The sequence below is a fragment of the Dermacentor andersoni genome, chromosome 11 (genome assembly GCF_023375885.2).
Source record: "Dermacentor andersoni chromosome 11, qqDerAnde1_hic_scaffold, whole genome shotgun sequence".
Classification (NCBI taxonomy): domain Eukaryota; kingdom Metazoa; phylum Arthropoda; class Arachnida; order Ixodida; family Ixodidae; genus Dermacentor; species Dermacentor andersoni.
In genome coordinates this window covers 116631321-116655465 of record NC_092824.1, presented here as the reverse complement: position 1 = coordinate 116655465, position 24145 = coordinate 116631321, and the positions used below count along the sequence as shown (strand labels likewise).

At 46.3% G+C, this 24145-nt stretch overlaps 1 protein-coding gene across 2 annotated transcripts in view; it reads right to left on the bottom strand.

Annotated features, from left to right (window-relative positions):
- Positions 1-24145, bottom strand: part of Eaat1 (Excitatory amino acid transporter 1) — a 76245-nt gene that overhangs the window by 46371 nt on the left and 5729 nt on the right. Inside the window, exon 1 of one of the 2 annotated variants that reach the window (XM_072285599.1) lies at positions 3206-3286. The exons of the other annotated variant lie outside the window; for it this stretch is intronic. The gene's annotated coding sequence lies outside the window, so the exon portion shown is untranslated. Of the gene's footprint in view, positions 1-3205; positions 3287-24145 lie in introns of those variants that run through there. 2 annotated transcript variants of the gene reach the window in all.

Below are 24145 nucleotides of genomic sequence, written 5' to 3'. Positions count from 1 at the left end.
TTACAGGCTCGCTACTCAAGGCTCCGGGTTTACCTACGACTATCGATGTTTTCACTAGAGTTCGTGCTGTATTTTTTTCTTCCTGTTTTCGTTCCATCGACTACGAACGTTGTAAGGTCACATTTGCTTGAATGAACATGACCAGCACACGCCGTTTCGGTTACTGGCCCTGTGAGGGTGCTATCTTTATTGTCAAGTTGTGTTGTCTTTTACAGTGCAGGCCTATTCTGCATCAAGTATTGTCCTTGTCTTTTCCTTTTAAAACTATAAGAATAGCGCGTGTAAAAAATGTGATGATTTCAATAATATATAACGGCGTAAGGGCACATTCGGTCAGCGTGTGAAATAATAATTATAAAAAACCAATTATGTGTATATAGAATCTACCAATTAAGACTTTTCGATTTTTGCGCATTTCCAATGCCTTTGCATAAATTAGTACGTTCTTGTGTCGAACGTTACTTACAATTCCCTTAATGCTTAAGCGATGATAAAGGCAGTGCTACGCGCTTCTTCTACTTGGTCGAAACGAGGCGCAACTGCGTCAAGCCTTCGTTGGGCCGTGGCTCTGCTTGTGAAATTAAGCCTACCGAGCGTAACCTACAATATCATGCTCAATAACGCCAAGTGCTGTAGATGGTTCCTCTTTTTAAGAAATCTACACGGTGCAGATAATTACGCAATTATTCGTGATCGCCTGGAGTTTTCGAATACAAACGTACCCCGCGAAATGGACTTGACAAATTTAGGCCAGTCGATCGAATGCTCATCATAATCGTCTTTGGACCTATGGTAGGCAAAACCATATATTTATAGTCTAAGTGCAGTTCTCGTAATGATTCTTTCACTAAGTCTATAATTATAAAACGTATTGATTAGTCGACTGATTGATTAACTGGTCGATATTTGACGCTGCGGCCGGCGGGATACATACCGGACAGGGGATTTTTCACCCACTAGCCAGGCGTTATTACTGACTGGAGCGAAAGGTGACCCCTTTTCGAGTTCTGACCTACTTTGCAACTATTCAAGGTCATCTACTTGGTCAAAAAAGTAAATTTAATGCGGGCAGTAAAACTAAACGGGGCTGTCTGACTTGGCTTTCACGTGCTTCATTCGTACAACCGATGACTCTGGTCGTTTACGGGTACCACACGCCTTGTCATGCGAATGGTAACGCTTGCCTATTCGCTATTTTATAAACACACGATATCAATCTACCTTGACTTAATATTTTCTTTTCGTCTCCCCTTAAGATACAGAGATAGAGCGACAGGGTAGGGATACATCGTTACAGCTGGCCAGTAAGTATTTTTCTTTCATTGAGACGAGAACAGCTGTGTAGGCTGAGAAGAGAAAGGACAGACAAACGCAAGGCTTGTTCGTGTTGTTTTTTCCCTCGTGTCTCGTCGTCCAGGCACCGTTTCTTCTTCAAAATGGTGAACCAGCCGCCCCTTCGTTCTCCGTTTGTCGCAGCGGAGCATGACAGAGGCCGTTAGGAGGCCATCCTCGCTAACTCTCAACACGGCTCACGGTTAGTGACAACGAGGAACCCGTCAATGATGCAAGCACCGCACGCAGCAGCAGCGTGCGGGGCGAGAGTGACGATTTTCCTTCACGGCTAAGCAAAAACTGCAGGGACGACACGCTGCTGTGATCTCGAGGACACGCGTTTTGGTTTCATGGTCGGGGAGGCCGCACGTCCACCGGACCGCAACGAAAGCTTGACGCCGAAGCGCTTTGCAGAGCTTCGCCAAAGTGAAGGGAATGTTTAGAACGGCACCTGTTGATTCCTGTATATGCGCACAGCCCGCGATATGATCTCCACTATACACCTGTATTTCTAAGAATTGTGCTTGTGCGCCTCTTACCAGAGTGACTCAGTGGCTGACATCATGCTTCTGACCACGTGTCCTCAGCTTCAATTTCCGGCCGTGGCGGCCGCAATATGGCGTAAGCGGAAAACGAGATTGCTTCTCTATGCCGCCGCTTTGAGCACACGTTAAACAACTTTACAAGAACAAAACTAATCCGGGGCCAACACTATGGTGCGTCTAATAACGCCTCTATCGGTTTGCGACGCTACGTCAGCAGTCAATCAAGAGCCGCGCGGGAAGGCTTTGTGTTGCTTGATGTGTGGCCTAGCGGGTGCAACAACTTCGCACGTGGCTGCACCGTCCCGCCGACGCTCACATTCGCTTGAGAGGGGCGCCAGAAAAGATACGGGTGAGAAGTTATAGGAGGACCGTATGGTGAAAACGTACGCGTTCTTCGGTGCCATTTGCAGCTTGCACCAAGCCAACTAGCTGAAGAGAGCATTTTGGCTCACACTAAAAGTATGCACATCTTAACCAATGTGCGGACTTTGTCAAAAGTCTACGGGCCCCTCCACTTCAGGAGCCGTCGACAATCTCCGTGGCGGAGATTCTGCAGTACTCCTTGAAGTAAGGTGATCACTCTGTAGGTATTCTGCGCAGAGGGACGTAATATGCGGTGCAATTGTAGCAATGCCTGACGGCCAGCTTTGACTAAGGAAGCACTGTCATGAAACCCTTTGCAATATCTGTGACAACCATAGTTTAACAATTCTACCAATTGTCACAATGCCTCACGGCCAGCTCTGACTAAGCAAGCATTGACGTGAGAACCTTTGCAATATTCGCGCCAACCATAGTTTAACAACCTTGGCTTGGAACCTTGCGAGCCTCTTCACATTCGAATGTTCATAGTGAAAGCAACTTCTGCTCCTGGTACTGTTACTCGCATGTTCCCGTTGTCCGGAAAGAAAACACGCGCCTGAATTCGTCGCAGACAGTGAATCCATGCAACCGCGCTCAGCGCTTCAAGTTGCCGAAAGTGTAACGCCAAGCGATGGAAGTCACACAGTTGCAGTGGCATGAAACAAAAATAAAGTGGTCTGTTTGTTGGTCATGTTGGTCAAATAAAGTGGTCATGTTGTCGTCTGTTTAGTAAACATGCACCTTTTTCAAGCTGGCCTTGTCGCCTTTGGCGTGACAGTAATAGTATAAAAGGGATACCATTTTTACAAAACGTAACCTAACATTGTAGGGACACTATCTTCGTCCCAGAAGTTCTTGATTTGCTTGTACTTATAGCGTCGCGCCAAGGATGACAAGACCGTCTTGACAGAGGTAGGTCTGCCCGTGGCAACCTCTCAGCAGCGCAACGGCATGTTCGTACGTACTCCTTTGGGGGGCGGCCGGCGTCTAAGCGTCCATGGTAGCAACGACGATGACGGCGCAGCGAGCAGCAGGCACGGCTCCCGTTGTCGGAATGCGACGACGCTTCCGCTTTGGCCGCGTCGCCTCTGCCGTGGCGGCCCAGAAACACGACAGCGTGCGGGAAACCGGTCGACGAGCGGCGAGAGAGCGCGAGGCGTCGTTCACCGCTTCGGAGGTTCTCCGCTGCCGTTGAGTTCGTGCCTTCCTTCGCGAATGCTGCGGCGGGGGAGGCCCCCCCTGCGAACGGCGACCGGCCGCGCTGTTTACGCTAGCGCAGGTGACGTGCTACGCGCGGTGTGCACGCGGTTCGCCGGCGTCGGGCAGCACGATAGCCTTGGCGAGACGCCTTTCTTATTTTCTAAATTGAGGCCCCTTTAAAACTACCGAGGACTCGCTCTACCAGCGGTGACTTCCGGTCGACGTATTCACCTGACGATGAAGCCTTTATATAGAAGCATAAAGGATAAGCGCCCGCCGCGGTGGCTTAGCAAGGTTATGGTGCTGTGATGCTAAGCACGAGGTCGCGTGGTCAAATCCCGACATGCGCGGCCGCATTTCGACGGCGGCGAAATGCAAGAACGCCCGGATCCCGTGCATTGGGGGCATGTTAAAGGTCAACTGGTGGTCAAAATTAATTCGGAGTACCCCCACTACGGCGTGCCTCATGATTAAATCGTGGTTTCTGCACGTAAAAGCCTGCAGAATGGAAAGGAAATACGGCATGATTAGTGAATGACGAACGAAACGGCTGTCCGTTACGGGCCGGTGCAACTGTCAGTTTTCGTGACACCACATTTATCACAGATCGCGTAAAAAAGCGGCACGTGTGTGCTAACAGGCAGTATGGCGCGGTTCACAAGTTTTCCAGCGCACAAGTTCCAGTTCCAGTGCGGCGGCACAATCTCGAAGCATCGACGCACGAGCGGAAGCTCGTCCGGTGTCGCAAGCTCACTGCTGTCGCAACTCGCGCAAAAGGGTCCGCATGCTGAAAACGACACCAGCTGTCCCGGTACGTTCGCGAAGAGGACGAAGGTTTCTTTACCGCAGGAACGGCTGTGGATATATTGTTTGTCGTGAGTTGACACACGATGCTTCATCTAGAAATAAAGGGTTCAGCGCCGAGGAAGCACGGGCGCGAGAAATGCCGCGCAAACAAAGGACCAGCGCCGATGTATACGCCAGACGCTTTACTCGGCGGAAATTCAATATATACCTGCATATGCGACTCAAATCGCCATCCATGACGCCGCAACAGTACGGAAAACCTTGGCCTTCCGGTTTTCATCTCCATCTGTAAATAATAATTCATAATGTACACGTTCAAGCCTTTTGCGCCCATCTTTTGAACATTCCCGGCATCCCCTTAAGTGCAACGCAGTGAAAGTGAGAGCTTATGTTGTTTCAGAGACACACCGCTTAATTATGAAACTTCCTCCTTGGGATTAAGAAACCGAGAAAGCTGCTAAGAATTCGGTTCCTGTCTCTTCCTTACCTCTTCGTGTGTATCCGCGCCGTGAATCTTCTTTTTGTTCTTTATAGTTGGTCTTTTTCGTATATCAAAAGCAGGGGCGGCTCTAAGGCGGGCAAGGGGGACGTCGTAAATACTGACAGAAATGTATTTTTATTATATGCGTTGACGACACGAATACAGTGTTTGAGCTCGTTGGTTGCGCATAGCTAGAAGGCTTTCCACCTGAAAGCACTGTCACAGACAGAGGGGAAGACGACACACCGCTGGACTAGCGATTGAACGTTTAACATTTGTCTTGCAATTTTTTTATGTACCACGAGACAACCAATGCAGTGTTTCTTATGCTTTTTTTTTCTGTCACGTCGATAATTAATGTCCCATTCTGATAGACCGGTATTCTTCAGGCAGCATTTTTCTTTCTTTGTGCGTAGTACTGATCGTGCACTTATGCATATTTGCCCGCTTCCGTAAATAGACATTGCGTCAAAATTTTTCTACAACCTTGATGTTGTAATGTTATACGGTGTAATGACAGTGGCTTCGATGAAAAGCGAGATTCCCGGGAGGGGGATGAAGGTTGCTTTCAAGTATGCTGCAGGCTCTCTTGTCCTGTCATTAAGACACCATTTCTCAATCTTCGACCCAGTGTTCTTTGTATCGTCGGCCACATGTTAGAGGTGCACCGCAGACCACACCTTACTTGCACGTAGTGTACTTGAGTTTTTTTTTTTTGTGCATTGGTTACTTTTATGGCCATTGTTCACCCGTGCGCACATTGAATAGGCCATAGGGTACCTGCGAAAATCTCGGTCGAAGGGAAGAAGTGGCTCTTGTGCGGAACCTCGTTTTCCCCTGCTCTCATTTTACGAGTATTTTTGCGTGTTTTCGGGAGGCGCCGCTCCCGACACCTTCGGCGATGGAAGCTGAGTCATCCAAACGTCCGGAGGAGACCGACGTCACAGCGTCAAGCGCTCCGAGGAAGCGCAATCACCTCATGAGCGACACAGGCAGCGAGGACACCCTGCTGTACTACTCTGCTTCTGAAGAAGATCTGTCGGATGACGGTGACTACTTGACAGTTGTGAGGCGAAAGGAAAGAGGAGAATCGTCACTGCCTCCTCGTCTTCAACAAGGACGACGGTGGCGGCAAAGGCCAATGACACGGCTCATACCACCCTCTTCTTCCCGAGACGCCGACCGATGACCTGAATCGGCTAAACAGGCAAGCCATATCTGTCACGCTGGAGGCTCTTGTTCCGAATGAGATTACGGATGTGAGAATTAACATCCGTAAGAACATTCTCGTGGTTGATGTCAAGAACAGAGGAGCATTGGATATCTTGAGTACAGTCAAAATGCTGGGCAAGATAAATGTTCGCACCATAATACCACATTTATTTATTTATTTACACATACTGCAGCCCCTGGTGGGGCTATAGCAGGAGTGAATAATACACTATAATACAAGAAAGAAATACAATAGGCAACAAAGAAAGTTTAGGCGCAATGTTGAGGGAGCACAGACAAGAATTCATTTGATGGGAGAGAACGGTTGGTTCCTGGTAGCGAATTTCATGTTTCATTGATACATACAATTGACATGACAACGATACTACACCAGGTGTAATTTATGATGTCGATGAGTTAATCAACAACAACGATCTGCCTGTTTTTGTTAAACCCGCCACAGCATATTGCAACTATTACTGAAATCCGTCGCGTAGGAGAATCACGCTGTGTAAGGCTAACCTCCATGGGAGGTAGCTTGCCGTCACGCGTGAAAGTTGGATTTTTCTGTAATCCACTGCGACCGTTCGTTCCAAGACCATTTCAGTGGCGTAATTGTTTGAGGATCGGGCATATCAGCGGCATATGCAAAAATTCGACCGTGTGCCCGAGGTGTTCTGAGCAACACAGCGCTGATGCCTGCCATGCGACTCACTTCAAGTGTGCCAATTGCTCTGGTCCCCATGAAGCATCGTCGAAAGACTGCCCGTGACACAAGACAGAGCTGAAAGTCCTAAAACAAATGGCGAGAGACAACTCAACTCACAGAGAAGCCGCCGCCAAAGTGCGACGGCGTCTCGCCCGCCGTCACCGCAGACGATCTTCGTCTACTAGAAGTACTGATACCGTCGTAAGACAGACGCTACTTCCTGCAGCTGGTGCTCCCAAGGCGCTCACCCACACTAACAACACGGTTTCTGGTGACGCAGTGAGTACGTCTACTGCAAACGACTGGCCTGCTCTTCCGACATTAAGTCCTCCAGCAAAACAAAGATCGATGGTGGACTACCGACGCACCAATGACGGCACAGACCGCGTGCGAGGTCGAGACAAGCAAGTAATTGCCATAATTGCCATAAAGTCATTCGCGTGTTGATAAATGACATGCAGACGTCATCTGCTCGAGGTGAACTACAAGTGCTGGATGGCCTGGATCCGCTTCTTGCGAGCCTCGAGTAGCAAGCACAATGGCTCTACCGCGTCAGCCGTTCCTCAGACAAGTCAAGGAAGCGTCTATTATGCAATGGAATACCCGTTGTAAGGATTGGGGGCTGAATCCCAGCGCTCGTAATCAGTTGTCAGGATTGGAGTCGGGCATGAATTAGAAGGTAGCTGGCCCATGCCGTCGTCCAACTTATCCACGCTGAGGACGTTGTTGAAGGGAAGGACTGCTTCTCATCGAAAACGAGGAATATGGGTTTATTTACAGTATCTACGTAAGGGCGTTGCAGCTCATCAGTCTAGCATGACTGCGAGAGAAAGTGTACTGAGAAGCCGCACAACAGCGGTTTATAAACACTCGGTCCTCCCTCGGTCCCAAAATGAGGGAAACGTTCGACTAGTCATTGTAAACAAGTCGCCCCTCTGCGCGAGGGATTACACACACACACTCACACACACACTTCTTTGCGCGAGGTTCACGGTCCTCAACCGACGTCAGACGGACTTCGTAGAACTCGGGGCTTACTTCAGGAAAGGCGCCTTTTATTCCCCGAGCTGACCCCCGCAGCGCGCCGCCAGGTGCCCATTGTCTTGCGTCTTCAATGGCGCGTGGGAAGGGGCCTCGAACTACGTTCCCTCGGGGACGGTGAACCGAACCTACAGAAACCTGTCCGGATCTCAGGCTATGAACCTTATGTCTCATTGACTTGTGATGACATTAACAAAGTGATCATCTACGTATGGTGTGAACTGACTTACGTTGTTCATCCAGTGCAGCTAGCCACATGATAGTAATCACTATGTCTGTTTGACCGTGAAAAAACAGAAACTTGCGTTTACTATTGTGGGCGCTTACCTTTCTCCATCAGTTCGTTTCGATAGACAGAGACTGAGTGACATTATAGATGCAACTCCTGGTCCATGGATTGTGATTGGGGACTTCAACGCACATCATTCACTTTGGGGAAGCAACGAGGTAAATTCCAAAGGAAAAAACCTCGTGTCCTTTGCTTGCGACCATGAACTTTGCCGTCTAAATGATGGCAGTCCCACGTTTCTGCGCGGCCGGACCTACTGTAGTTGTTTAGACTTAGCTTTTGCTTCGCGATGCCTCACTCGCTGCGACCATTGGTTCGCAGATATAGAAACCCACGGAAGCGACCACATTCCTACTTACCTGAAGATAAAAGGCCTAACCAAATCCGTTCCATCAAATCTTAAACAAACAATAGATTGGCGCGTGCTTAAATCAGTTATGCAAGACGCATGCCACGAAGGCTTTTCGTCCACACTAGAATTTGAGATCGCCAAGGCTATGCATGATGATATGCTTACATTTCGGCCATTGGAGAAATACAAAAAATTTTGATGCGGAAATACCGAGCCTCTGTGCAATTCGCCGGCGAGCGGAGCGACGGTACAGACAGGCTAAATCGTCCTACGACCTTAGAGAGGCCAGACGCATTCAAAAGAAAATTCAGTGTCGCCTTGCTGTACTGCAAAATCAACGCTGGAAATCCTTTTGTGAGTTTCTTGATCCGCGTAAACCTCTGTCGGTTGTCTGGAGAACAATCCGCGGACTTCGAACAGCTCCTCAACAGCGCCGTCCATTTATATCTCTCCATCAAGGACGCCGAGAAGTCGACGTAGCCGAAGGTTACTGCGCAAGGATCACGGGCCCGGCGTTCGCGTATTCACCTTGAGCACCTATTCCTATGTCCCCCCTTGCTCCCGAGATCCTCGTATGCACGGCCCTTTCCCCAGCGAAGAACATTATATATAGGCCGCACTTGCTAGGTGCAAGCGATCTTCGTCACCAGGACCCGATGGCATCACATACTCTGTGCTTGCAAACCTCGGTCAAAAGGCCAGAGATGGACTTTTCGGCCTGTGCAACGCACCATGGCGTGACGGCCTGGTCCCTACCACGTGGAAATCCAGTCGCCTTGTTCCACTCCTCAAGGCTGGCAAATCCCCATTGGAATTGTCATCTTACCGTCCAATAGCACTGGCCAGCTGTGTTGGAAAGGTAATGGAGAGAATGATCCTTACACGGTTAGAATGGTACGTGGAATTTTACAACGTCCATCCAGAGGTAATGGCTGGTTTTCGACGCGGACACTCGTCAATAGATAGCGTTATCGATCTTGTAACACACGTGCAACATGAGAAACATCTGAAGCTAGTCACTGCGACCCTGTTCCTTGATGTTAAAGGTGCGTACGACAATGTAGACCAACTTGCAATTCTGTACCCATTAGAAGCTGTAGGGATGGGGGACACACCTTTCGCTGGATACGCAACTGTTTGAATAAAAGTTTTTTCTTTATTTTGACTGAAGACGGACCAACGTCATTTAGTTATACCAGTCGTGGTGTACCGCAAGGCGGAGTACTCAGCCCTACCTTTTTCAACCTGGTGCTCGTTGGTCTCGCTGATTCGTTACCGCAGACCGTTCAGCTCTCCGTATATGCAGACGACATTTGCATATGGGCCTCATGCGTTACACGTGTACAAGTTCGCGCACGACTTCAGAAAGCTTCAACGGCTGCGTCAACATACCTGAGAAGGCAAGGCCTGGAGCTTTCAGCTCAGAAATGTGCACTCCTTGATTTTACTCGCAAAGCGATGGCCCCGTACGCGTTGCGGATTGATGACCAAACTATACGATATAGACGAAAGCACCGATTTCTTGGCATCGTCATTGATAGAGACTTGTCTTGGAGCCCTCAAATCTCGTACATGACAAAGCGCTTGGCCGCCATTGTGGACCTTCTCGTGTTTCTCGGCGGGAAGCCCTGGGGCGCAACGGTACCATCAATGTTGCAACTATATGAAGCATTGTTTTTGGGCTTCCTGCACTACAGCTTACCTGTACTAGGAAATATTTGCACTACAAATATCCGCAAACACCAGAGCGTGCAAGCACAAGCACTCAGAACTTGTCTCAGTCTCCCCAAAACTACATAATCGATTGCGTCATTGGCCATTGCCAGATACGCTCCTTTGACAGTCTACATCGATACAGATGTCCTGAGAGCACACATCCGACGTCTCACTCAGTTCCCCTCGCCATCTTGCTTGCTTGCCAGCAAAAAGGCCACATTCAACTTTTGCCAAAATGTATTGCGAGACATCAGTCCTACTTGCCATCACAATTTACGCCTGCTACACGATTATCAGACCCGTTGTGGTGTCTGCACCGGCCGCAAGTGCGACAATACCAGGCATCAGAAACAAAGCTGGAACGCCGTTGCAATCTTTGAAACAAGCAACATTCACTACGTGCACAGATTCCGGCAACATGCCTACACAGATGGTTCGGTAAAACTCAACAGCTCTGCTGCTGCAGTCATCAACCCGGCAAAATCTGAAGAAAAAATCAAATGAAAAACTTCATGTGTGACCACATCGACTGGTGCAGAACTCGCGGGACTCCATGCTGCACTTTATTTCATTAAGCAGGAACCCCCGCATCAATAGACAGTCTTTAGTGACTCAAAGGCAGCCCTTCAGTGCATACAAAGCCCAATGCGCCGCGGACCCAATGAACAACTGGCCTCAGAAATTCGACACATATATGATCACAGCCATGACATGGGACACAAGATCTTTCAATGGCTTCCAGGACAGTGTAACATCAGCGGGAACGACCACGCCGACAAAGCCGGCCGATCTGCGCATGAAAGGGGTCAACGGGTCTTCATTCCGCTTTCGGGAACAGACGCTGCGGTTGGGCTGCGATTGATGTCCCGTGATTGTACTTAGCCCCTGTGGGACTCAAACGTTTTCGCCATGAGTCGTTTGCGTTCGTTGTCTCCGGACATACGGATGCACCTCCCGCCTGGGTTACCGCGACGTGAACAGCCCATGCTGTACCGTCTGTGGCTAGGCGTTGCCTTTACGAACTCATATTCTTTCCTTATTGGAATGGCCAACAGCCCCATTTGCGACGCTTTCAACCTCGATGAGACGCTCGCACATATTACCTGTGTCTGCCCGCGATATAGTGCCCAGAGACAAGTGATGTGCAGAGTACTGCACCAGTTGGGCAATTGTCCACTATCAGAACTCAAAGCCTTAGGTCAATACTCCGAAAGAACATCCGCGTTGAAGGCCTTACTCGCGTTATTAAGGTTCCTGCGGTCTGCGGGGCGTCACGATAGACGTTAAGAATGCCGCCCCCTACCGCTCTATAGTGTACGCGCTTTGTTCGTGCTCGTCTCTTTTTCTCTCTATCTCCCTCTTACACTCTCTTCTTACACTCTCTTCTTACGCTCTCTTTCAATTTTAGGACACGCGTTGGAGCAAGAAGCGTTCGCTTCTGTTTGTCGTTGTGTGGGTGACACTATATGCTTGTTAATTTAATTACTCCGCGAATGTTTACTGCAATTTATACGGCCAAGAAAACTACAAACCTTACTTAATCTAGTTGGGTAATTCTTCGCTATCCCCTTTAGGGCGAAACTGCGACATTCTGTTCATTGCGGTAAGTCAAACAGAACTCGCAGCCGAGGGTCTCGCTGACGGCGCACTTCAGCGCTGCGCCGACAAAATCCGCCAGGCACTGTTGCTCTTGTAAGCTGGCTGCTTGAGTCAGCCCCTCGGTGGTCGGGTTCAGGGCGAGTTTAGTAGTGGGGGATGGGAGGGGAGTTAGTTTATAGTATAGGAGCTCTAGAGTACGTGGGAGGTGTTTGGGTGGTCTCCACAATGTCGGCCAGCAATGTGAACGAAACAAAAGTTGTACTTCTAAACATTGCGGCTTCGTGGTGCTGCGAATGTTTTCTGCAATTGATACAGCACGTAACGCTGAATCCTAAAGACACATAATAACGCGGTTACTATCGCTGTTATTATTATAGGTATACTCTTGCCGAAACAAACCCTTTTTGGCCCGCCTATATATAGCGAGTCCTAACGTAATGATTCCCTTGACTTTCTAGGATTACGTAATAAAAAGAACAAGGCACTAGCACAGCCTATTTAACTTCTCACCTTCGCATGACCTGCTCTCGCAATCACGGTAAATCACGTGTCCTCGACACACGGCGCGCGGGCCACGCAATGCGTCGTTGGTACCCGGACAGCACGGACCAGGCTTGAACAGGCACCTAATGTCCGTATAATTGCCAGAGCAATAAAATGAGTCCCAGCCTCATCATAATGTTTCCTTCCTGTATCCATTAGTCGCAAACATTTCAATCAACAGCAGGTTCAGGCATCCTTGCATTGAGATGTCAGCTTAAAGGATATCAAGGCTGGTTAAATCATTTTATTTTTACATACTAACGTTATGTTTACCAATAATTCTAATTAGACATGCAGACTAAATGTGCAGATTAATCAGGACAACCACGGAGGCTTTTCAAGATTGCGTATGTTAGCAAAGCCAGCTTACATTTGGTTCCATTGACGGTGCTGCGGCCGTATGAGAAAATTTACGCAGACAATCCTTTGGGAGTTATCTAAAACATGCGTAAGCGTTTGCTACTAATCGCCTGCTTTTCGTCGTCGTATGCTAATGTGTTTGGCACAATGGCGAGAAACGCGGAAAGACCAGCATATAAGACGACGGCGTCACGCTGCCCGCAGTGTTGTGCAGCATGAGCTTCTTCATTTGTTGCTGTAGCTCTTGGTCGCCACCATCATCCATTACCTCTTGTTGTTTGTTCCTCGCATGTACCAGGTGCCTCCTTGAGTTGTTCCTGCCGTAACCCATGCTGCCGTTGACTCTCTGCATGTTTGCTGCGGCTGCAAAATCACGCCACCTGCGCCGCCGCGTTGCTCCTGCTGCGAAATACGATATAGTATTGCGCCGCTTTGCGCGAACGCGTGGGTAGCGCAATCAGGAAAAGCAAATCAAGAAGCATGACCTCTTCGCGGGGTGCAGTCAGGTATCGGATGGTGTGCTGATTCAAAATGAAGTATTTCTTAAGAGTGCTTTGAAGCACCACCCAAAATAATATTGCATCTTTACTATTTCTGAAGCATACACAGCTTAAGGAAGACACGCATGTTGGACTGAAACGCTGAACCCACTCTTTCGGCGAAATTTCAGTATGATCATATGATTGGTCACATGAAGGACACGTATGACTTAGCAGAGTTCCAACTGGACTGGTAACACCCTTTGATAAGTTACCTGTCGTTGCCACTTTTTTAAATACGTATACCTTTAGTTTTTGTGTGTTTGAGAGAGAGATGCAAATGAGAGAAAGGCAGGGAGGTTAACCACAGTTAAAACCTCAGGTTGGCTACCCTGCACTAGGGGAAGGGAAAGGAGAAGAAAAGACGGAAAGAAGAGCGGTGACAAAAAAAAAAAACGTGAAAGAAATGAAAAGGGACGGAATGGGATCATTATAGTCTTTCTAATAGGCCACTGCCACGTAAAAAGGTCAACAAAGCCTTGAGCGACTTTCGGTGCGACAACAGTTGATGTCGGCATTCCTGACTGTTCTGAAAGTGGTCTGTCATCATGGCGTGCCAACGTGGTCGCTAGTGACAGCCGGTGCGCGCTGTATCGAGGACAGTGGTAAAGTACATGTCCTATAGTCTCTTCGCCGCCGCAGTGACTGCAAGCCGCGCTCTCGTCCATACCGACTCGGAAGGCGAAAGATCTTGTGTAAGCGACACAAAGCCACAGTCGGCAAAGTACTGCTGTTTCGAGTCGAGAGAGTCCAGATGGGCGTCAAGGTCGAAGGGACGGTTCTAGTCGGTGCAGACGTGTGTGCTTCAAGCTTGGTGTGTTCCATAAAGTTCTGATGGCTTCATTTGCAAGCACACGAATTTTCATTGCAGCGTCTGTTCTTGAGAATGGAATGGAGTTTTGCAAGCCCTCCTCATGTGCAGATCGTGCTGCTGCGTCGGCATGTTCATTGTCCATTATGCCACAGTGGCTTGGAATCCACTGTAACGTGTGATGTCGTGTCCTTGCTCGACGAGGTGGTGAGGCAGCAGTCTGATTTATAGAACTAGTTGTTCGTGGGGTCCGCGGCGTAATGCAGAAATCAATGAAGAGCAGCCTTGGAGTCACTAAACACGCTCCACTCCTTGGGTAGTTCATCAGAAATTACACGAAGTGCACAACGAATAGCAGCGAGCTCCGCGGCAGTCGATGTAGTCTGGTGAGGTAATCGAATCTTTATGGTGGAGGTTTTTGCAGGAAAGGTTACCGATACTGCAGACCCATTCACCGTGGTTGAACCGTCAGTATATAGATGACAATGCTCGTTCTATGTCTCGTACAGCAAGAGCAGTGAAAGCTGCTTGAGTGCTGGAGACGACAGTTGGGCTTTTGTTCGTATTCCTGGTACTATTAGTCGAATTAGTCGAACTTTTGCTTGAGCCAAGCACCATGGGGGAAACGGAACTCTCGCTGGAGCTGTATAATCTGATGGAAGGTATGCTCGATAGAGCAGGACTGTTTCAAAAAAGGAGCCACGTGGTCGATCCTCTGGCAGTGAGGCTGGATGATGGGCAGGGGCTCGAGCAAGGTGTCTTACGTGTGCTCTCAGCGCTTCCATGACTATATGGGTCTCGGCTGGGAAATCGTGTGCAATCGCAATTGTTTCAGCTGTTGACAAGAACCGCGGCAATTCAAGACACGTACACTCTAAGTGCCTGGGCCTCTACGCTTTCGAGTGTACGGATATTACTTATGAAAGTGTTGGTCAGCACAGGCAAGCTGTATCGCAAATACCCAAGAAAGAGCGTCCTGTATAGTTGCATCGTTGCATGTACTGACGTACTCCAGGCTTTTCCTCCAAGAAACTTGAACACATTAGAAACGTCCGTCAGGCACTTCTTTAGGTGGGCCACATGAGGACTCCAGCAGAAGTCACGATAAATGATTACGCCTAAAAATCGGTGCGTCCTGTCATAAGGTATGCTTTGACCGTCGATAGAGACATCGTATGATCTGATTGGCATTGGTCGCGTTTAGCCGAAAAAGTTGTTGTGGGGCGCATGGTGTGCTCAGCATGATGTCCTTTTAGACCGTGAATACGAGATGTGTTGGGTAGTGCTTGCACGTTTCTCAAGTATAGCACGTTCCTCGCATATACTTGATGCAATAAACGTCATGTAAGAAAAAGGAAAAAGCACAGTGATTAAGATACCTGACCTTGAATCAAGAAACCGCAGGTTCGAAACTCATTATCGCTAATTTACGTTTATAATCAGCTGATTTCTTTCTGTTTCGTTCATTTAGTTTTATTAATACAAATTTTTCTTTATCCAGTGAAACCGTCTGGCGTCAGCGACGGTTTTCATCAGTGAGTCGACATAGAAATGCTTGCGCATTTAAAATTAATTCTTGCGCTGAGGGTTATCGCGCTCTCAGTTTAGTCGCATTCTCCAAGAGTTATGCAGATCCAACAGCATAATTTATGTGAAGCGAAGCTGCGATGGCAATTATATAGTCGTGGCGCATTAATGCCGTTGGCGCCGCTTCCGTTGTCGTGCTGTCCCAATGACGTAGCATGCGCGTCTCGTGCGCGAAATCTTCGAGCGTCTTCAGAGAGGCGGTGTGCGTATGGATGCAGAAATGACGAAGGGAAGTGGACGTACCACTGAACGCTATAGTCAATCGCCTCGGTGGCCGAGTCAGGGCCGCGCGTTCTGTCTTCTGCTGCTGGCACGAGTGCTGTGCTCACGCACACTGAGCACACCATCGTTTCTGCTGAGCTGCTGTGCGTGCAGTGCTCTGGTCTGAGCAGTGAACGTCAGGCCAGTGTCGGCCATTATTTCACTAGGCAATGGGGACATGACTAACGCCGACCGTTTCCCGTCGGCCTGATCTCGTGCCATCGAGGTCCAATGCGTACGGCCACTGGCGGCACTCATAGCGCCTCCAGTGTGAGACGCCTGGTAGCGGCCAGGGCACAGTTCCTTGTTGCTAGCCGAAGTTGCTTTGCGCGCCGCGTCGGGCCGACATGTCCCACTCGCATATATTTAGGACACTATCGGAGGAGTTCAAGCGTAATGGTAAAGCTTGCTATCGCTGTCAATGCTTCGCCTTTCAGGCGAAACTGACACTTTGTTTAAGAACCACAGTTTGATGTGGAAAGCAATACTTGCTTGCCTTTGGACAAAGCAATTGTCTCGTCATTCATGTGTGCTATTAAAATAAATATTGTTTGCCTAAACATTGAGATAAAAATCTAACATCGTGTGGTAGAGTGCCATGTTGATACCTCATCGTGGATTTTCTTGTAATATCGCGGTATTCGAAATGCACTAGACGGGCTATTTTCGTCGTCTGTAACACCACGATGGCCTAGATAGGCTTGTGTAGATTTCGTCGAAGTATTTTGCTGAAAAAATATGATAAAATCACTTATTTCTATATCCACATGAATCTCACTTCGTATCCTAGATTAGTATTCTACATAATCTCTCCCGAGTTATATTGAAAAGCATTAAAGTGAATGTGAAACATAATGTACAGGGTGTTTCAGAAGGTTAATGGCAAGCCTTTGCCGAAATGCATATATATATATATATAAGCGTCGTGCCGTTTAGCTAAGAGCAGTGGACCACTGTGCGGCGCAGGACAAGTTTCCTATGTGTACTACTTGAGAGAACTCTGGCGGGTTCGATTTGGCCACGTTTGGCACTGCCAGAATACTACCAGGACTCTGGTACTTCATAAATTTGTCTAATGTTCGCGTTTGCGGCTTCAGACCTTCTTGCGGCGCTATTTATTACGCTATCTTTTTGAAGTTTCAACACATCATAACTTCATAAACGCGTGAAGGCAACAAGTCTCTGCGCACATGCGCGATCATGGAGAATCGTTGCATTTGTAAGGCAACATTTTATTGACAGTGATCAATCTGCAATCACAAAACAGTTTGACGACATAAAGGCGAAGTTTAGTCAAATTCATGTATTACGTCGTCGTTCGCATTCTGACAGAACCACCGTTCTTGGAGTTTCCGTATGCAATAGCGCCGGAGTTCTCTCCCGTAATATCTGTAGGAAACTGCATGGCTCTTCATGGAATCCCCTAAATTCTGCCAGGGAATCCATACTCTTACAATGTTTACTCGGAGCACGCCTTCACTTTTCCATTCTTCATATTGCAGGCCATAGTCTCATACTTTGACAAATAAGACATTTATTTGTTCACTCAACAAATTAGGGTGAGTTTTACAACCAGTCACACAAGGCGCGCTGACTGTTTTTGTTACTACTACGAGCTTGCAAACGGGTTTCTACTTAATTAAAGCCTCAGGAGCGAATCCTATAGACCACGTGACCTCGCTCGGTTCGATGCTTGTGCCTCTTAGCTGTTCACAGTGAGACTTACTTGCACGTCGACGCTCGATTTGAGCTTACGTGTTGAAAATCTGGCCACCATGGCTCGCCAACTTCCTCTACGCATCTGCGATGCGAGGTTGCGATTTGGTATACATGGTAAAACGTCATCGAGAAAGTAAGAGGGGAAGCCGCGAAAATTTGAGTCAAGTGTAGCTTTTGTCTCGCTACTATTTCAGAATTTTTGTTTTAATGAGTTCCACTGGCGGCCATCAATTTTTATTGCTCTCAATGTAACATTTATTCTTTCTATCGCTGCATTTGTCCTTGAAAACAGGCCACAAGATGTGCTGGGATACGGACAGCACAGACTGCAGACTACGAGCAGTGAATTATGGACTATAAATTGCACAGGCCGCTTATGCAGTCTCTGCCCGAAGAAGGACTGCACTCATTTATTTAACCATATTCGGCCATATAGTAAAGTGTGCGGTAAGGGGAAAAAGAGAACAAAAGAAATATTCTCCTTCCACACCTGTGTAGTCATAATTTTCATAATAGTGGGCTTGTGTATATTATACTGTATAACACACAACCTTAAAGCACAATATGGCAAATGAGTTCTGCTAGCACGCTGGTTAGCTCGAATGGTAGAGCTACCGCCCGCGGTAAGGCGTTGCTTCCATGTTGGATCCCCGGACCAGGACCATTTTTCATGAACTGCAAAACTTTCTTTCTTAAAGAGCCATGATGGGCTTCTTTTGTAGCTTCGTGTAACTTACGGTTAGATGACAATTTTTCTTATCAGGAATCCTAAAGCATTCACTGTAGCGACTCTGGTAAAATTAGGCAACTTGTGCGACGCGGACTGCTATTTCGCGCTGGTTTATCAGCGCTTAGCGGTTACACTGAGCATGCGTCCTAAATCAAGTGTCTAGCCTAAAGTACGCTTATGTTATGGCTTGCAGTAATAGCAACGCTGCTACCATGTGTGAGCGTTATGCATTTGCTCATGGTTATTGGGCTTCTGCGCTTCAGGTTAGCAAAAGCGCCTGTCGGTTTTCTACATTTCGAGAGTGGAGCGTTGTCAGAACAGCTCCTTGGAGAACTCTTGTCGGGAAAAAAATTGCAGTGGACACACCATATACTACTTGTTGCACAGTATGTAGTCTGACGGCGATAGCCTCATACTAAGTCTTATCTGTGGCTTGTGCTCGCGCTTATTCCATCAGGTCAAAATAGGTCAGGGAAAGACAGGTCACCGAGATAGGATGGCCCAAAAGTACCTTCTCCGTTTGCTTTCTCTATCTCTCTCCTTTCTGTTGTCTTTGTTTCTTTCGCTTGCTTCTTCTTCTTCTTTTTTACCGGTTTTGACGTTTGGGTCGTGAGCGCATTCCGGTGACTTTCTACAGCTCTCTTTGAACCTTTCCTCATACGATCCGAGTCTGCCCACACACTGACACTTCTTGTGCTGTATTTTCTCACGCGTGCATGTCTCTGTACATCTAGCTACGTACGTTGCTGTGTACATCGCGGGCCTTTTCTACTCCTCAACATCAGATTTATTGTCGTTTATGGTACCAACGGCAGCACTAGGGCAGCCCAAGTCTCGACGTAAAGAGCAAAACAATCAACTGCACCATATCACTGTCTCGCACAGTGCCTATCGAGTGCATTGTTCAGCATTCAGGTGTCCGCAGTCGTTCTGTGGCCACCAGGCGCCGCCAAAATCTAAATTTACCGTCACACCGTCGTTAAGATTCCTGTATTTCGCGCGCCACTTGTCGCAGTAGTATTAAATTTGTGTAGTTTGCCCATAAAAGCCTTCTCTGCTTTTATAATACAGGCAATGGCGCGAAATAAAGGAGAACATAAATACCTAATTTGAATGTGTCCCACAAGCTCCATGTCCTTGTGTATTTTGTGTCCTCGTTAATTTCGCGCCATTGAATCTGTTATAACTACTGAATGGTATACCAGCTAGCCCATAGTACTATTGCGAAAGATTCCCCCTCCGTTGTGTTTATTTCGACACCACTCCATTAGCCCCTCGTATTTCTCTTTCTTTTTTTTTAACCACTAACAGAATGTTTCGTATAAATTGCATAGACATTTTAGCAAGCCAATTATATCTGCAAAGCTTGTTTCAGCGTGCACAAAAATTTTGGTGTGCATAAAATAATTGTTATATCCCTACGCTGCTCTACAATGCGAACGCGAGACGGCCCGTAGAAAAAAAGAAACCTCTCGACAGACACTTCACAGTTAACTTACTGATATATTCATAATATGCTACCTAATAAAATTGGCCCTGCACTTGTGTTTTGTAGCTTCAAGGCTGCTGCGTATGTACGCGTTTAAAATTGCATGACTTTGTGTTCACAGGGTCTACTCAGTACCTTTAGCCTTATATTACCAAGCCTGCGGTTCACGATATTTGCCCTGGGCATTGGTTTTTGCTTACATCGCCCACCACATGTCCCTAATAACACCACCGCAGGACCCAATGAAATTCTAATACAGCTAATCAAAAACGTCGGTCCAAAGAGCAAGGCACTGCTGACTAATTCCAAAGAGTAAGCGCTTAAGACTACGAAAATTCCGGTAGGATGGCGTGAAAGCAAAATTAGCCTCATTTACCAAGGCAAAGGTGATAAGGATAAGGCGAGCTCGTACAGGCCAGTTAGAGTAACGTCGATGATATGTAGAATGGCAATGCAATCCATAAAATTTAAACTGCCGAAGTGGGTTGAGACAAGTGATCTACTTGGGGAACTACAGGATGGATTCAGACCAGCCAGATGCTTAGAGGATAATACGTTTGTACTAACCAGCGCACAGAAATTTCAGTAGCTCATAATTGACCTCTGTCGATAGCTTTCATAAATATTAAGGGAGCCTACGGCAACGTAGACAGGGAATTGTTAAATATTCTCTAGAATGAAATCATGGATGGCGATTTCGTGAAAGTGCTGAGTGAGACATCTAGAGATAATCAAGTACAAATCATATGGGAAGACCGAAAATGCAACGAATTGGTGGAAATTCACCAAGGACTGAGGCAAACATCGTCTTTCTCCATTGTTGTTCACGCTTTATGTTGAAGGCATAGAAAGACGACTGGAAAACAGTGAATCATTTTTTATTTATCCTACATGCATAATGGGAAAATGGTGCAACAGAAGGTCTCTGCGGATGCGGATGACGGATGACGGATGACGCACTGCTACTAGCAGACAATGGAAGATATTTACAAACACTCGCGAATATGCGTGGGAGCGCACTGGCAAATCTAGGTCTTACATTTATTACAGAGGAATCAGGAAATATAATCTTTAATGAAGAGACGAGTAATTAGGTTGTGTCAATTCAACAGCAAATGATATGCATAGTCAAGCAATATAAATATCTTGGCGTATACTTAACCGAAAGAAATATTTACTCAAACACCCACCAAGATAATCTAAAAAATAAAGGAGAATTGGAACGCTGCACTTATGAAATACAAAACAATTTGGGGCTATAATAAATATGACGTGGCGTGTGGAATCAGAAAAGGAGCAATGGCGCCAGCGACAATGTTCGCAAATGCCATTCTGTGCTTAAAATCAGATATCTCGTCGGTGTCGGAAGTTAACGAAAGATCGGTAGGTCGGTTGGCTTCAAGCCCACGGTAAAACCACAAATGAGGCAGTGCAAGGTGATATGAATTTGGCCTCTTTTGAAGTCAGGGAAGTAGAGAGCAAAATTACTTTTGAAGAAAGACTCAAGAACATGGATGAAAATAAATGGGCGGTTAAAGGGCGCAAGCATCTGTGTGTGAAACGCGTGGACCCAGATTGGAGGAAGAGGTCAAGAAAGTTGGCAACCAAGTGTGTGTGTGTGTGTGTGTGTGTGTGTGTGTGTGTATATATATATATACACACACCCGCACACACAAAGGAAGGAAGACGGGGATGTTAACTATTCAAGAGTCCGGTAGGCTACAGGTAATTGAAACTGTCAACCAGGAGTCATCTGTAAGGAAGTGAAACACCATGGAGATTTACAAGAATGGGAAGAAATAGAAAGGAAAATCAGAGCTGAATCGAGCTTTATTTCCATCATCTCTCTCTCTCTCTCTCTCTCTCTGTATAAAGAACTTGACTGGCCCACTTCCCCCTGCTGGATACAGCAGTTGACGCACAGACAGCAAGAATTTTATAAAAAGAACAAATTCTACAACAAAAAGTTTTACAAGAACGACATAATGCTAAGTATTGTCTAGGCATTGTGCTCTTGTCTCCGCGCAATCTTTTTCAGTAAGCTAAGTATATATTCAAGTTAACGCTAAATGCACACTTTATATTTACGTTGCAAAGGGTATTGTAACATACTAGAAGAGGTAAGAGAGAACAGGAAGTGTGTATACATATACAGTATACGTACACATTATAAGCAGAGTCAAATATCGAGAGTGCAAGAAGGCTGTAGTGTGCATAACATGTCACTGCCGAAATAATTGCTTTAGTTCTGTGTTCGTCATTCTCATATTATCAATGTTATTTTTTAAGCAACTGTTCAACAAGATGGGAATGCGGTGCTGAAGTGGTTGTGTCGCGTAGTTAGTGTGGTAAGAGTCTGTTTTCCAATTGTCTGGATTTCGCCTGCAGCAGTCTGTAGGAGGTTTCTGGTCTAGTTCACCGAGCTAAACAAGGTAATTTCTGTTTTTGTTAGATTCTTTCATTATTGTTTTGCGCAAGTTGTTGTACATATTCTCAATCCGTAATAAACCTAGTTTGTCAAGTTGTGGCTGTACCGAAATATCATGTGGAGAGTGGCTAATAATTTGAATAACTTTTCTTCGAAGTCTACTTAACTTCTCCACATCGCATGTAGTTGTTGTACCCCAAAGCAGAATGTAATGATCTATGTGCGACAAGAACGTGAGGTTATAAAGGAGAAATAAGGCAGTTTTGGGGAGGTAATCTTTGTGTTTGTAAAGCCGTACCTTGTGCAAGTTTTTTTAAATATGTAATCTATATGTGGGCCCCAAGACATGTTTGCTGTAACTATCTCGCCCAAAAGTCTTAAATGCATTTATTATTTCTACATCGGAGTCGCACAGCGTCAACTTTAGACATGGTGGAATTACTTTTCCCTTTGTATGGAACATTATTTCTTTTCTTTTGCTGGTGTTGATCACGAACCCATTTTAGCTGACCAAATACTAATTTGTGTTCATGCTGTATTAGCACGATAAAAATGTTTCGTGGTACTTTCAGAAGCTGGGAAAGTACTGGTGTCGTCTGCGTAGATTATGAATTCGACCGGTTCATCGAAATTAACGATACAATTTAAGTATACATTAAATAAGAATGGCTCGCTGGAGTACTCCTGTGAGAATATGGAGCTAGCTTGAAGAGTTGCAGTTCGTTTCTACATATTGGTAACGATGTGAAAGATAAGATTTGATTAGTTTCAACGGCTTTCCTCGTATTCCCGAAAATTTCACTTTTTTTATTAGTCATTTTCGGTTTAGTTAACTGCTTTTGTGAAATTAACAAGTATCTCTAATACAAAATTATTATCTATATACTTTACAATATACTCATTCTGGTCCAGTAAGGCAATCTGTGTTGACTGATGGGGTCGGAAACCATACTGTGCGTCGGATAGTGTTAGATTTATTGAAAAAGTTAGAAAGTGGCACCAAAATCAGTTTCTTTAAACCATTTGAAAAGACTGGCAGTACAGAAACTGGACGATAGTTTCCAAGATCATCTCGACTACCTTTTCTATATATAGCAGTCACCTTAGCAATCTGCAACTTTTCCGGAAATATTCCCGAGCTGAAACATAAAATAAATTTGTCTGTAAGACTGGTGCTATCACATCGATGACGAATTTAACAGGTTTAATTTGTGTACGTTGAGTGCCACAGCTGGTGGTATTATTCAGTGGTAACATTGTGGACCGTATTTCAGTACCTATAACGGGTGAAAGCAACATGCTACTAAGGAAACTGGTATTAGGTGTAATGTGTATCTCGTCACTTATTGGTGGTACAAGTAAATTTGTAAAATATGTGTTGAAGCGTCAGTTAAGTTATATCCGCCACTGACTTCGCCGTTAATCGTCAAATGACCTATGCAACTTGAAGAACTTGGGCAGGTTAGAACTTCGTTTGATTTCCTCCCTGTGCCTTTTATATCGTGGCTGACTGACATAAAGCCTTTATGAGGTATTCAGTCTTGACTTTCTTTAATTACTTATGCAAGTCGTTGCGGTGCTTCTTAAATTTTCGCAGATCTAAGATATCTCTAGCTTGAATAAATTCATGATATAATTCGTTTTTTAGGTTAATATTCGCTAACACTGTCTTGTTTATCCATGGTTTTTCTTATTTTCCTACAGACTCGAAAGGTTTTGAAAGAGAAGTACTTTTTAGACAGATACATATGACAGGCTGATGATGATAATGATGGCGAAGACGACGACGACAACGACATCAACTTATCTAAAAAATCATGTGAAAGGCAATGTTCACATCGTGAGCACCGATGTTTGACCAGTCAGTGCATGATATAGCATGCCGGAAAGATGCCAGATTCGATGCAGAATTTTTTTTTCTTGACAGCCGTGCGCACCACTGTATACTTTTTGACCATGTTAAGGTATATAAATATCGGAAGGTGATCGCTTATGTCGTAAGGAAAAACACGTGCTTTAATTTGTTGAGGCT